The 15,973-nt window shown below is 38.0% G+C and overlaps 1 protein-coding gene across 3 annotated transcripts in view; it reads left to right on the top strand.

The window, feature by feature from the left end:
* LOC122815179 overlaps positions 1 to 15,973 on the top strand; it is a 1,312,396-nt gene that overhangs the window by 508,862 nt on the left and 787,561 nt on the right. Inside the window, exon 1 of one of the 3 annotated variants that reach the window (XM_044087462.1) lies at positions 15,560 to 15,694. The exons of the other annotated variants lie outside the window; for them this stretch is intronic. The gene's annotated coding sequence lies outside the window, so the exon portion shown is untranslated. Of the gene's footprint in view, positions 1 to 15,559; positions 15,695 to 15,973 lie in introns of those variants that run through there. 3 annotated transcript variants of the gene reach the window in all.

Genomic DNA, 15,973 nt, shown 5'->3' with positions numbered 1-15,973 from the left:
CTCCCTCAGCGATCACTCCCCAACCTTCCTCTATAGAAAGTGAGTGCATACACAAAGCAACATCATCTACAAATATATCACTACCAAGAAAAAAATCTCCCCTACTACTTTTAACCACCTACTCCAACAATGTAACTGGGCACCACTTAAACACCTAGAGTTAGATGCTGCTGTTCACTACTTTAACAAAACCTTTTTTACAATCCTAAATACTGTAGCACACACTAGAAAAGTACATACTAAAACCAAGCGCCTCCCATGGCTAACCAAAGACACCAAACTACTAATGAAGAGTAGAGATAAAACCTGGACAAAATACCACACCTCCACAGACAAAACTGACCTCTTAACTTATCAACAACTAAAACTTAACAAAGGAACAGATAAAAAAACAAACAACCATACCTCCACAGACAAAACTGACCTCTTAACTTATCAACAACTAAAACTTAACAAAGGAACAGATAAAAAACAAACAAACAACCATACCTCCACAGACAAAACTGACCTCTTAACTTATCAACAACTAAGAAACTCAACAAAGGAACAGATAAAAAACAAACAGACAAATGTACTTCCTATCCTGCCAACAAAAACACCAAAACAACCTCCAAAAATTCTGGCAATCCATCAACCAGCTCATAAACCCTAGTTGTACCTATACCCCTCCCCCGTCACCTCAAACAACCCTGACCCTATTTCAACTCAGTTCAACTCCCACTTCATAAACACTGTCACCTTCCTACTGGACAACCTACCAATCTAGCCACTTTCTGTTCCCACCCCTGCCCTAGATGCTCATAACCCCTTCTCCTTCACACCTGTACAAACTAACTATATAAAGACTCTCTTAACCAAGCTCAAACCTGGCTGCATACCTGCAGACAAACTCCCAAATGAGTTTCTAAAACTTGCCGCTTCTTCTATCACTTGTCCCATTTCAGTCCTGATTAACCACTCTGTTAAAGAGCAATATATTCCACTTCTATGGAAAATATCTCACATCATACCCCTTCACAAAGTTGGACTCTCCAAAGAACTAACTATCGTCCCATAGCCATCCTGTCCCCCCTTGCAAAAATACTAGAAATATGTTCCCACAACCAACTCATTAACTACTTCCTTAAATTCCTAAACAATAACCTCCTGTTCAGCACCCAGCATGACTTTAGACCAAAGCACAGTATTGGGACTGCTCTCATAACCTTCACTAACACCATCCATCAACTCAGGAATGAAGGCCGGCTTGTTTCTTCCATCTTTCTCGATATATCCAAAGCCTTCGACACCATATCCCACCAACTACTATTCAATAAACTGTCCTTGTATGGCCTCAGTCCTTCATCATTAACCTGGTTCCATAGCTATCTTTCCAGTCATCAGCAAGCCACAAAATGGGAAAACTCTCTACCCCCCCTACTCCCCATCTCCATAGGCATACCCCAAGGATCTATACTCAGTCCTCTTCTCATCATTATATTCACAAACAACTTTAGTTCAGCTACCTAACAAGCCTGCATAGTACAGTATGCCATTGATGCTATGCTTATCTTCTCTACCTTATCACCCCAAGAACTCCAAATAAAAATGCAATCATCTTTTCAGGACATTGAAAGATACCTCTCCCAACACCAACTCATTTTAAATCCCAACAAAATGAAAATCATAGTCTTCAGTAACAAAAAGAAACCAATATAGTCCCCATAAACTACACTAAACATTTAGGTGTTACCACAGATGAGAACCTCAGATTTGATTCACACATTGCCCAAACCAGCAAAATGGTCCACATCAAACTAGGCATGCTACACAGGGCCAAGCCATACCTAACTCCCAATGCTAAGTTAGCCACTGCTTGCACACACCTGCTATCCACCCTCCTGTATGGTTCTGTTATATTCACTAATTTCAGAAAATCCCAGTATTGTATAGTGCAATTGCTTGGTCTGTATTACTGCCTGTATTGCTCTATCAATAATATTTTATAAATACTTATATTTATTTATTTCAGTTTGATGACCGGGGAAGTCCACTGAGCCAAGATGAGCCTGTTTTCAGTGAAGGTCTGCAGAGAAAAGCTCCAAGAACAGTTACTAACATACATAAAGTTACATACATATAGTAAAATAATCAGTTTACAAACATACTCGATACAATACAGCTTATATACAACAGGCTGAGAATACAATAAAAATGCACCTAGGGTATAATACAGTTATTCAAAGAAATTGTATTGTTTGCAATAATTGTTGTCATGTACTACTGTGGAGTTTTCTGCCTGGGTCTCCACTGAAAAAGGGCCCATGGCCCAGTTGGACACTACCTGGTAAGCAAATGTAATAAATAAATAAATAAATAAAAATAAAAGAGAAATTAGAAGCAGGATTCAATAGGCATCAACCCAATAGAAAGGGTAAGGTTATGGATAATGTGAGGCTTTGCACGAAATGCATTAATGACTATGAAGGAACTGACCTGAGACTCAATACTACAAACTACCTGCATATGTTTAATCAGCCATGCCAATGTGAAGCAAAGAGAGTGGCGTTTTGTGACGTTTGCCATTATTTCTAGAAAGGCAGAACTGGACACTCCCTGTACAGAAGGATTTGTAAACATAATTATGATATTTTAAAGAAAAATGGCAGAAAATGCACTTTATAAGCATACTTTGCACTGCCCATAGCATAAACATTTTTGTTATTATAGAACAAATAACACCAAACCCACAAGGAGGTTCTTTGGAGCTTAAAACAGAAAACTGGGAGCTGATGTGGCTGTAGAAATGAATCAGGTGATGCTCCAGAGCTTAATGACGCTATTTCAATCTGTTAAGTGCTTAAAATGCCAGCTGCTAAACATGTTTACTAATAACTGGGCAGTTTCCTTTTTCATGTATTTTTACATAGAATATGACACCCATTTGATACTTTACAGCTAGTTATGGTTTAACATTTTATATATTTTAAGCATATTTTATGTTTTTACTTGTGTAAAGGGTCACTTTATATTCCTATATTTATATGATGGTATCCTTTAAGACTGTGTGTTGTTATATAGTAAATTGACTTGTTCACTTTGAATTTCCATAGATGTCTGATTGGAGTATATAACCAAGTGACTTTGTTTATCTGTTAGTTCTGATGAAGTCTTGACCATTGTGAATGAAAGTGCTTAACTATGGACAATAAAAGAGTATTTTCTATCCTTTGCTTAGTTTATTTCCTGTGGAACTTGAATCATCTGCGTATTGTTGTGTAATTACCTATTGCCCTAACCCATTTTAGAGAATGAATGGCCTGTACATCCTCACCTTGACTGGAGAACTAATGTTCTCCAGCAAGTTGTTAGTAATATACAGTAAAAAAACAAGTCTGCCACGTCACGGCAGTATATTTAGCTCCTGTGAAGCTCAGATAGAAAAAAGCAAATGGCTGCCATTTTTTTATGCTCGCTAAATGTGACTTTGCTATTTAGTGAGTGCAAAATTAAAAAAATAAAGAAATAAAAAAGAAGTGTGTGTGTGTGTGTGTGTGTGTGTGTGTGTGTGTGTGTGTGTGTGTGCACTTGTGAGTGTACATGTGGATCTGTGCATGTGACAGAGATAGACAGTGTAAGCGAGAGAGTGACAGAGGCAACACATACTAACATCTTCCGACTGCCACAGGCAGTGCAACAGCATGTATTCCTTAACATGCATTCCCTAACATGCATTCTCTGATGCACATTCTCTAACATGCATTCCCTAACATGCATTCCCTTACATGCAATTTTTAACATGTATTCCTTAACATGCATTCCTGAACATGCGTTTCCTAACATGCCTTCCCTAACATGCATTCCCTAACACACATCCCCTAACAATCATTCTCTAACATGCATTCCCTAACACGCATTCCCTAACTCACATTCCCTAACATGCATTTCCTAACATGCATTCTCTAACATACATTCCCTAACATGCATTCCCTACCATGTATTCTCTAACATGCATTCTCTAACAAATAAAAAGTATGGAACTCTAATGTTTGGCATTCTTGACAGACTGCATTGGGGAAGGTTTTATTGGCTTACATTTAGGCCAGATTCACGAACGTCTACAGTAACTATGCAAGTGTACACTTGGTGTACATGATCTGCATTTAAAAACATCCCTACCACATTTTTTGTGCTGTGTATTTAATCAGAAAGATTATACTAAATGTATATGTAGTCTGGACTTTGTGGTAGCCTTTATGACTTCCTCTAAATATTTAAGGCTGCAAGAAAATCACTAGGAAAACTAAATTAGGAGGAAGAAGGTGGGAGTTATGCTTGTGTTGTCTGTTCACCTCGAACAATGTACACTTAGTAGGTGTTCATGAATCTGGCCCATTATGTTTTTTTAATTAATTTGTTCACAATGAGACATTTGAAATGTATGAAGTCAACAAGGTGGCAGTGATGTGTGTGTGCTACTATGCATATATTGTATCTATCTGTGTTTTTGAATAAATATATGTGTGTGTGTCTGTGTATAGACATTAAATTAGTATATGACTTCCATTTTGGATGTAAAATATTTCCTCCAACTGCAATTACATACACTACAGCAAGCTTGAAAAATTAGGCAGAGGAACTTCTTTACATCAAAAATATTTAAAAAAAGTATAAAGTAATAAAAAAAACAAACACAATTTAACAGATAGCATTTTCTCTCATTGCAATAACGCTTAAAAGGAAGCATGTTACTGGGGGAAATAATACTCTTCTACAATAATGCATACTCTGTAAGGCATCATTACTTGCACACTATCATCCCATCTTTTAAATTGCTTAGCAAACCCTATGCTATTTCCTGCAGGTTTTTACGTATTTAATCATATCTCTCATTTCTCTTGTCTGAAACAAACTGTATATAGTCGGCTTTAAACTACCACACAACAGCTGTTAAACTCACACTAACTAATCTAGTAACTCCTAAGTTTTTTATTCACAGATAAATTAACATTTTACTTCTTTGCTTCTGACAGTTGATCTATAATCTCACTGCCTTTCCTCAATATCTGCAAAAGGCTAATATTAGTCCACATTCCAATTAGTACATATATCACTTGTGCATTTAATTTCACTTACATCTCTTTCAACAATTTCTCTTTTAATTGATAATTGCCCTTTGTACTTTTTTGATTTGTTGAGTTAATGATTTATAGTTGTAGTTGTGCAAGAACCATGTCTTTAATCTATAATGTTTCTGCTTTAAGTCCAAGATTTGTAATTGCAACAATGTAATAAACATGTAGCTCTGCCTTTTCACCTCCACACCTGGTAATCCAAACCCTTTCGGCTTCTCTCCCATTCAAACACGTTTTATAAGATCTCTCCTATTTAAACTGAAACCCTGCTGTCTGGCTGCTGATCTACTGCCTAACGAATTTCTGAAAATAGCAGCCCCATCTATAGCTTACTCAATATCCATCTTGACCAGTCATTGTGTTTATGAACACTATGTCCCAGTATTATGGAAAGTATCCCAAATCATCCCTCTCCACAAAGATGGTGCTTCTAAAGACCTATCCAACTTCCGCCCAATAGCCATTCTTTCTCCCCTTGCAAAAATCCTTGAAAAATGTATCCATAAACAACTGCTCAACCACTTGCTTTCCAACGATCTCTTATCAAATTCATAACATGGTTTCAGACCCAGACATAGTACTTCCACTGCTCTAATCTCATTTACTAACACAATTCACTCACACCTAAATCAAGGCCAGGCATTCTCCTTCATCTTTCTTGAGATGTCTAAAGCCTTTGACACTGTGTCTCATCAATGTCTACTCAACAAACTCTCAACTTATGGGCTCAGCTCATCATCTCTGTCCTGGTTCCTTAGCTACCTCTCTAATAGACAGCAAGGAACAAAATGGCAAAATTCTCTTTCCCCCCACTTGCCATCTCAGTGGGCATCCCCCAAGGTTCAATACTCAGCCCTCTCCTCTTCTTTCTATTTACTTATGATCTTAGTTCTGCAACTTACCAAGCAGATATTGTTCAATACGCTGATGATGCTACCCTTATATGCTCTGCCCCCACACCCCAAGAACTTCAATTAAAAATGGAATGCTCCTTCCAGGGGATAGAAAAATATCTATTAACTTATACTAAACCCTAATAAAACCAAATTAATAGTCTTCGAAAGTAAAGAAGCCAAACCTTGCCAAGTTCCTCTGTCAATTCACTCCTCTACTGGAACCATCATCGAACCCACTATGAACACAAAACTATTAGGGGTCACTATAGATAAGAATGTAACTTTCACCAAATATGTTTCCCTTACAATTAAAAAAGTACACATCAAACTGGGCACCTTATACAGGGTCAGACCATATCTCACCTACAATGTCAGACTTGCCACTGTCCGTTCCCACCTGCTATCCTCCCTCCTCTATGGATCTCAAATTCTCATCAACCTGTGAAAATCTGATCTAAGCAACCTGGAATCTTGCTATAATAAGATTGCCAAATTCTCTACAAATGCCCCACACAGGACACACCACTGTTCTGTTGTCTTCCAATTACAATGGCTCGAACTCCCAAACCTTCTCTCTATCAACCAGCTTACTATAATCCACAAGTTAATAAACCAACCCACCAATTGTCCAGCTCTTTCCAAGTTGGTTCAACCCACTAGGAATAACAGGACCCTCAGATCCACAAATAAACTTACTACTAGAGGTATCCCTCTCATACAACTATCACGGGAACTGTCTATATTCCCATATGATTTCCAAACTCTGGAACACTCTACCTCACCCCATTACTAACTGTCCCCACTATCCTGAGTTTATACAACAGCTACTTAAATCTCTAACAAGCCACTGTCTCTGTTCCTGCCATACGCCCGGCTAATTCCACGATTCACATCGTTCCACCCTCCTTCTGTCTTAACGGGGTTTTCTTTTACTGCTACTTCTCTCTTACTGTCCTTTCTATTCCTCTCTTATTTCCACCTGATGTACTTCTTATCAGTCCCACTACTGTAATCTCCTGACCATGGAAAACTAGCTATTTCCCTATACATGCTACATGCTAATTATGTTGTGAAACTATGTTTTTTTTCACAACAATTCTATCTATTTATTTTTAGCTTTGGAGAAACTCTGTAGTTCAATTTAGTGTTTGTAATAATTTGCACATGTTGTATACTGTACTGTATGTCTGGAGCTTTTCTCCCCGGGCCTCCACTGAAAACAAGCTCCCATCCAGTCGGACACTTCCCAGTTAACAAATGCAATAAATAAGTAAATAAATAAAATAAATACATTTTCAGATCTATCAATTTGATGATGTCAGAACGCTTATCCTTGCATTTGGTCCTGGTTGTGGCTGAAAAGTGTCCTCCAATCAGATAACAAATAGTCATGCCACAGAATAAAGCTTTCGGGAATAATTAAAACTAATGGAAGGCAAGCTACAGTAACATGAATTAATTTACCTTCAATGTCTTAAAGAACAGGGTGAACAAATGACTCTTGACTGAGTGTTAAACCTTGGATGTGTTTTTAGGGTCACAGAGAAGGAATGAAGATATAAGTAATGCCCCTTATGAAGTGATGGAGACTATCCAGTGGTGGGTAACTATAGATTTGACAGTTTAAGCTCCCAGCGTAAAGAAATATCATGAGGTCATTCCTTCTGAAGGATGGAAATGAAAGTCAAGTCCATTAATATACTGACTCTTAATTTCTGCAGACAGCAGTAGCACTAAAATGTTACTGTGATTTCAGTTTTGTATTCTAAGGGGAGGAGGGTCACTCTGCAGCCCTGTTTATCACAATTAAGAATCAGAGCTTTGTTTCTTTTGTTATAGCAGTCTGAGTGTACTTTAAAAAGGTAGCACACCTAGTGCTTTTATAGTGCTTACATCTCTACTATAAAAGCCAGGGCAGTCAGTTATCTTCCTTTCAAGGGTATAAACCACACATTTCTATAGCTGTCTTAGATTATATTGTAGTGTAGGTTTAAGTGGCAGTGGTGAAGCTTGCATTATTTTAAAGATAACATCACTTCCAGCATGTGTACATATAGTATGGGCATTCATTAATAAAAAAAGTGTGGATCTGCAAAGAATGACATCATTCATACATTTATTTGGACATGAACTTATGTCTGTATCTGATGCATTATTCTGATTAACAAGTAGGCATTACAAAAAAATTGCTAGCCACCTGGTGGTGTAAACCTTGGCTCTAGATGATTGTCAGTGTTGAAGTGACACTCCAACCCCATGCACAGAAATGGGAAAAAGGGGATGTGGATGGATGGATATCACGGAACTGTCCACCCACCAACACAAATGTTCTCCAAGAAGGGCTGATACAGACAAACAACAGGTGCCAGAGCCATGGACTAAACCTAAATGCCAAGAAATGCATAATAGTATCCTTTGGGAAGTCATCCACCTCTGGTAACTATCATATTGACAACAAAACCCTAAGTGTTGATCCAGTAGTCAGGTACTTGGGGATACACATAGACTGTAATCTAGCCTCATCACATGTCTACAGTACTGAGAATATTATTATATGTTGTGCAACTCATAAACAAAGGTATGGCATCGAGGTGCAAGGAAGTCATTGCTCCACTGTATACAGCATTCATCAGACCTATCATTGAGTACTTTGGTATGTACCTAACCAGGCATATCCAACAAATGGAACATCCACAGAGATTCCTCACTAAAAGAATGCAGGGTGGAAGTAACATATCCTATGCAGACTGCCTTATGGCCCTGTCCCTGTATCTGTCTCTTACAGGCTATTGAGGGGAGATCTATGCCTGACATACAAGGCATTATCTGACGCCACTCTGATGGACCTCCTACATATCTGCAAAACAAATATTACCAGAATTATTTGTTCTAAAGACTTAAACCTTGCCTGTGATATAAATAGGACCTGCTGGATAGATGGGTATGTATCTTAGAGACTACCCCTTCTCTGGAGCAGGTTCCCCATCTATGTGAAGCAGATTTCCTCCCTAATCCAATCCAAGTGTAACTTGTACAATTGGATGAGGAACAGGAGATTAACCCATAGCTTGACATTTATGTTTCTAATGGACAAAGGCAGCCTGTAAGTGGTTCATCTCCAAGGCCCCTGCTTGTAACATACCTCTCAACCTCTTAAAGCAAGAAATCTGGACAAAGCCTAAAACAATGGTGGAACAAAGGCCCAGAAATAGGGATAGATTTTAAATATTGCTCTTATAAACTTAGAAAGCTGCTAAATAACAGGATTTTTGTTAGTATGCATTTTCTGAAGGCTATGAAGGCAGAAACTCAAGTAAATATGTCATTATTTGGTCATTATTTAATGACATCAATCCTCCTTGATTTGACAGAAAACCACAGATTTTATGAGGAACAGACCGAATATTTGAGGCAAAAATCTAGGCATTCTGTGAGAATCTGTACAGTTGAGAGATATGAAGGGTTTCACCTGTACGCCCGTGCTTACACTTATCAAGGGTACCAGAACTTGTCGGAGATTTGGGTTGCATGGCTAGACTTAAAAAGGCCCATGTGGTAGTTAGCCTTGTAAACACCTATGAACCTAAATATATACATACACACATACACACACACACACACACACACACACACACACACACACACACACACACACACACACACCTGGAAATATTTTCATATTATTGGTAAAAATAATCTGCAGGCAAAATTAAGAAATACACAGAAACACGGACCCGAAGCTATTAGTGTGAAGCTTAACTTAAATTTATTTTTAAAACCCTTAGACTCTGATGAAAATGTAATCATGTATCTTGTTTCGTGAACTTTGAGGTTGCAATTGTGACAAGGATCCCTAATGTAATTATATTTGCATGTATAAATGCAGACGAATATTTTGAAAAAAATGTGTAGCTTAGCCCTTTGGTAAAATACCCATTAAACAATCTGCATTTTCACAGATGTTTGCATTCTTTGCTTCTTTATTTAAACTATGATGATTGTTTTCATAGAATACAGTGGGTGGCAGGGCTGTTATGTTTTTAATCTTTTATTTTATCAGACAATTGTTATTTATCAACTGCTTCATACAGATTTAATCTCTTCCTTTGTTGTGTAAAAGTGGCAACAGTTATAGTTATGCATTTATCAAATATATGTATTTAACAATTAGATTTATTTAAGAAAACCTGGAAAACATGCAGACTGCATAGTGATAGAAATTTTTAATATTAATTAGGTGTTCTGCCAAGAGAGTGATATTAAAACTTGAATTTGAGAAATTAATTGTTTCTGACATAAAAACAATGTGTGTTTGTATAATATCAATTTTTGTTTGGGTTCTGGTAAAACGGTGTTAATATTATGACATTTTTGATGTTATGCTTAGTGACAATTTATAATTTTAATACAGTTATTCACTTGCTAATATGAAACAAGAGTATAATAACTGGTATTGCTTAATTAATTTATTTAATACATAAGAATTAATTGCTGAACTTGTACAAGTCAATTGGAATGCTGTTTACAGTTTACATGAGATAAATTATACAATTACATTGTTTATTTTGAAATTAAGTGAGTCATTACCCACAAGAAATTAATTACTGAATCATATTAAAATGTAAGGATGGGTTGCTCTGCTTTGGCTTTTTTGCAGTCTTAGTGAACGTGTATTCAAAGCAGTAGTAACAGTGCTATCAGTGGACAAAAGTGGTTGTATTTCTCCAAGAAATGGCCATAAAAGGACTATAATAGACAAAATGGTTGACTTCTTGTTTCTGGAAGTCATTGAATTGTCAAAATAAATGCTCTCTGTGGAATAAAGCAAGATAGTTACTTACATGTTTGCCAATACATCTGTATGATAAAATGAGAATGCCTTAAATAGTTACCCTACCAAAATGTGTCTTTCTAATAAGAAGGAAACTACTTCTGATATATTTATCATGGAAATAATGTTGTTTGCATACTAATTTGGGTAGTGAGCCATTGTGGGTTCCATTTTTCATGATCTCATGGCAGGTCTTTTCAGCTGAAAGAAAAACATTCAGGGAGTCATCCTTAACAAAAAAAATTTAAAACATGCACAAACAATACCATTTGTGCATAAAATGTATAATTTGGCACTGATACTCTAACATTTGTTAATTACATGCTTTGGTACATGACCTATGCACTAAAATAACCAAGTTTAAACAATGTTTCTTAGATGAAATAAATCTAATCGCCCTGAAATCTAACAAAATCTAACTAGTAATCTTTGCCCCCCAAAAGTCCACACCCCTACAAAAAGACAACTTCACCATTCAATCCCTAAAAGGTACCACCATTGACATTGTACCCAGCACAAAACTCCTAGGTGTCATCATAGATGAAAACCTCACATTCGAACTGCACATCCAGTCCAATGTCAAAAAGACACATCAAAAGCTTGGCACTCTCTACCGACACAAACATCTACTCAGTGCATCGGCCCGACTTTACCTTTGCCTCTTCTTTTCTATTACCATCTCTTTTATATGGTGCCCCCCTCCTCACCAACATTCAGTCCTCTCTAAAGTCCAAATTAGACTCATGCTACAGCAAAACTGCTAAATTTGTAACTAATGCCTCCTCTTCACTCCACCACTGCTTATCATTATGCAACCTAAAATGGCTTGAACTTCCCAACTATTTCACCTTTATCTAACTAACTACAGCTCACAAACTCATTCATAATGCATCCATGTGCCCTGCTCTATCTTCTATACTTACTTTATACCATCCTAACAGACCACTCTGATCCAACAACCAACTGCTCATAAATGTAGAAAAACCCAAACTTTCGGCTGGCCAGATGCTTTACTCCTTTATCATCACAAAACTTTGGAACTCCCTCCCCCCCAACACTTAGATCCACCCACTCAGTAACCCTCTTCAGGACATCTCTGAAACAACGCCTGTCCTCATCTTGGCTGTGCACATGTACTAACACCACATCTCATATGACCTAACTTCAATCATAACAACTATTCTCACCCCACTCTACTACTCTGGCATCCTCCTTTCACATCCACCTGTCCTTTTAATTACTCCGCCTCTCCATCCTGTCCAATTCCCTCTTTTACTAACCCTCATTGTCTTACTACTGATCCCTCCTGTCTACTTCCTTCTCTTCCTAACCCTTATAGACCTATCATTGAACCAGGCGAGACATTCAGATACTCTAGCAGCCTACCTTAATATTATACCACCACTTATATCTGCAACAATATCCACTGACTTTGCTGTTTCCTGCAGCAGGACTCATATAGCCTATTGCTCAGATATTACACCTCCTAAAAGTGTTAAAACTTTAAGTACCCAGTATCTAATTAATTCCTGTACCTGCTTTGCACCCACTGCATGAAGTGTCCTATATGTACATTTTGCTAGCTGAAAACTCATATGGAATGTTCTCATGTATATACACGGTATTGCTTGTATAATACGTTTGATTTGAAAATGATTACTTATGTACTGTTTTTTCCACCAATTGTATAAGCTGCCAATAATATGTACTAAATGTCTTTATTAATGTAAATTCTGTATTGTATATGAAATGTCATATATGTGGAGCTTTTCTCCCCGGGACTCCAGTAAAAATGGGCACTTCTGGCCCAGCTGGACCATCCCGGTAAACAAATGTAAATAAATAAATAAATAAATAATTTATTTTATATAATGGTAAATTAGAATCAAATTAATTAATGCATATTATGGTAAAGTGCTTCCTGGTGAATGCTGGCATATGGAGCTGCAGATTTAGGGCAGAGTGGGAGGAAAAACAGAAAAGCTCACACGACCTTCTTTTAAATGCACAGAAGTGAGAATCACTCTCAGACATTGATAAAGAGGCAGAGAGATGGGAAGCAGATTCTTGAAGAGACACAGACAGAGAGAGGGAGGATGATTTCTCATGGGAAAATTCTGAGTCAAAAGAAACACAGGCTAAAGTCTGTAAGTAGACTAAAGAAACTCAGACATGGAAAGCTGGGACAGAATTCTAGGACTCTGAGTTTATGTAAGACAAGACTATTTTAGTTGACTGTAAGTCACCTGAACCTTATTCATAGGTTCATAAGTAGGGACCCGGCTATCTGCCCGAGGGCATTTATAAGCCTAGCCAGAGTGTGTCAGCTTTTGCCGCCCCATTGATTAATTAACTGAGCCTCTGTCAAGAATGAAGTGATCCCAGGGGTATATTTTCTGTTACCCATCCACTCGTCAAGGTTTCTCTTGAAGAGTGTTAGTGAGAGGCTCTGCCTAATGTAGTTAGCAATTTTGTTTCAAAGCATGGGAAGTCTCTGTGATAGGAATCTATCCCTCCAGCATGTTCTGTTTATTGTTGTGGCGAGGTTTATCTCACTAGAGCGAATTGGCTCGCAGTGACTTGGATTTCTGTAGTTGGAGCATGTCCATCAATTCTGAGTTGGACATGGCTTTATAAGTCAGGTAGAGATTACCTCTGAGTAAGCGATATGCGACTGAGTACAGCTGGAGTTTTTCCAGTCGGGCTGCATAGGACATATGTTTGAGGCCAGTAATCCTCTTGGTGAGGTACTTTTGTGATCTTTCCAGCTGTTGGAAGTGTCTTGTTAGGTACATCCCAAATGGGGCATTGTACTCTATGATGGGTCTGATGAGTGACGAGTAGAGTGGCACTATAACCTCTTTATTTCTAGATGCGAACCCTTTAGTAAGTAGATGGGCTACATAGAAGGATTTCCTAACTATTTTGGCAATATGATTGTCAAAAGAGAGATTACTATTGACCTGGGTCCCCAGATCTCTTATTACCTCTTCTGTATTAAGGGGGCTGCCACCTATGTGGTAAGTCATAGGTGTTTTGTTTTTCCCAAATGGGATGACTATGCATTTTTTGGCATTTAGCTTGAGACCATGACTTTGACACCAGGTGTCTGTCTCAGTAAGGCCCTTTTGGAGAATGTCCGTGTCAGCTGTAGAGTCAATTATGGCTCCCAGTTTGCAGTCATCAGCGAACTTGGTTAGCCATAGTCCTCCTGTAAAAAGTATGTCTTATCTAATGTTACGGAAAAGTTTTTTTTTTTTTTTAAGTAAAATGTATTAATTTGCTATCTTGAGCCTGGTTATGTAAATTTCATATGTGCAGAGCAATGGTAAATGCATAAATAACCTCAAACTACCTTGAAATATTGTCTGAGTTAAAAATCCCTGAAATATGATGCACACACACACACACACACACACACATATATATATATATATATATATATATATATATGTATATATACACACATACACACACACACACACACACACACACACACACACACACACACACACACACACACACACACACATAAAAAGTTTAAACATACATTGTAAAAAAAATGTTATCACAAAGATTCAAAAAACAAGTCAAGCAAAAAGTAAACTTTTTTTTTTTTTTTTTTGCAGGGGTAGCAAGTCCTAAGTCCCCTTATATGCCCCATACCCCCTGCTTCTTATATATGCCAAGTCTGAGCTTGCACTACAGTAGGGAAAGGGGAGATTCCTGGTCCCCGCTGTACTGCAGTCACATATCCAAGTACCAGCAATGTTCAAAGAGTTCTCAGGAGGAGCTCAGGAACACTGTCTGGTCATGTGACTCGCTCAGAGTAACACAGGAGGCAAATGGAGGTGGAATGAATCAAACCATGTACGTTGGACTTAGTACACTGAAGACCAAAATGGCAAGAGAAAACATGACTAGAAATGTTTTGTTTCTTTGTGTAAAGCAAAAAGTGTGCACAGTATTAAACATGATTTGAAATCTTGCTTTTGTTTATTGTTAAATTGTTGAAAACAGTAAGCTGTTTTGAGTTGTATGGGTTTAGCTAACATACTTTCAATGATTTCACTAAAATAATTTGGAGAGAGCGAGAAAGTGAAAGCATGGCTTATAAGAGTGGGCTGAACACTACAGAACTGTGGGCTGTCAGAGGGGGGAAGAGACATACAAGTGGTGATGGTGTAGCAGGAGCTGGAAGCATGGGCTTGTCAAAGCTCTGTCCTGAGAAGTCATCCTGTTGGACAAGCAGAATTATGAAGCAAGTCTCTACTGGGAAAAAAGGAAAAGAAAACGTGAGCAAGACTTGTATATTAGTCCTACCTGCAGTTTGTTCCTAGTCACTGTGCTGTTGACAGTAAAATTGCTACAACAAATTTTCACCCCAACTGACATGACAACTATGAGAAATTGCTGAACCTGTTTCACTAATTTCAGTTTGGCCAAACAACGTGATGGACAGAGCTCATAACATATAATAAGTGGAGTGAAATCACAGCATCAGATTATTGCTTTAAGCTATTATGTGTCATGATTGTGTTTACTATGAGAGAGAGAGAGAGAGAGAGAGAGAGAGAGAGAGAGAGAGAGAGAGAGAGAGAGAGAGAGAGAGAGAGAGAGAGAGAGAGAGAGAGAGAGAGAGAGAGAGAGAGAGAGAGAGAGAGAGAGAGAGAGAGAGAGAGAGAGAGAGAGAGCAGCAGAGGATATGCAAGCATAAGAGGAGTGTATGTAATTATGTGCTGAGTTGAGAATGCAATAAAAAAGACAACAAGCAGAGCGTCAGAAGATGAAGGGACTATCTGGGACCAAACAGAATACTAAATGAAGTGGTCAAAACAGGCAACAGAAAATAGGTTAGTTAAGGGATGTTCAAATATGTATGACTATGCAGATGCCATGTGTACTGGGTGTCTCAGGGTGAGTGGCAAGTGTGGTATATGACAGTAGATGGCAGAGTGAGATAAGGGTGGAACTCAATGAATGTAAACATGGGGAGGGGGGGTGGGCTCCTTTATGCACCGGAATGCGGATTGCTGACTTTTAATGTCCTTGAGGTTGGTACTTCAACGTATTTAGTGCTTGTATTTACTTGTCCACTGCAGGCTGCAATGCCATGCATTAGGACTGTATGG

The sequence above is a fragment of the Protopterus annectens genome, chromosome 11.part0 (genome assembly GCF_019279795.1).
Source record: "Protopterus annectens isolate FY-2018-M chromosome 11.part0, PAN1.0, whole genome shotgun sequence".
Taxonomy (NCBI): Eukaryota; Metazoa; Chordata; order Ceratodontiformes; family Protopteridae; genus Protopterus; species Protopterus annectens.
Note: the sequence above shows the minus strand (reverse complement) of the source record. Positions and strands in the feature narration are given on the sequence as shown.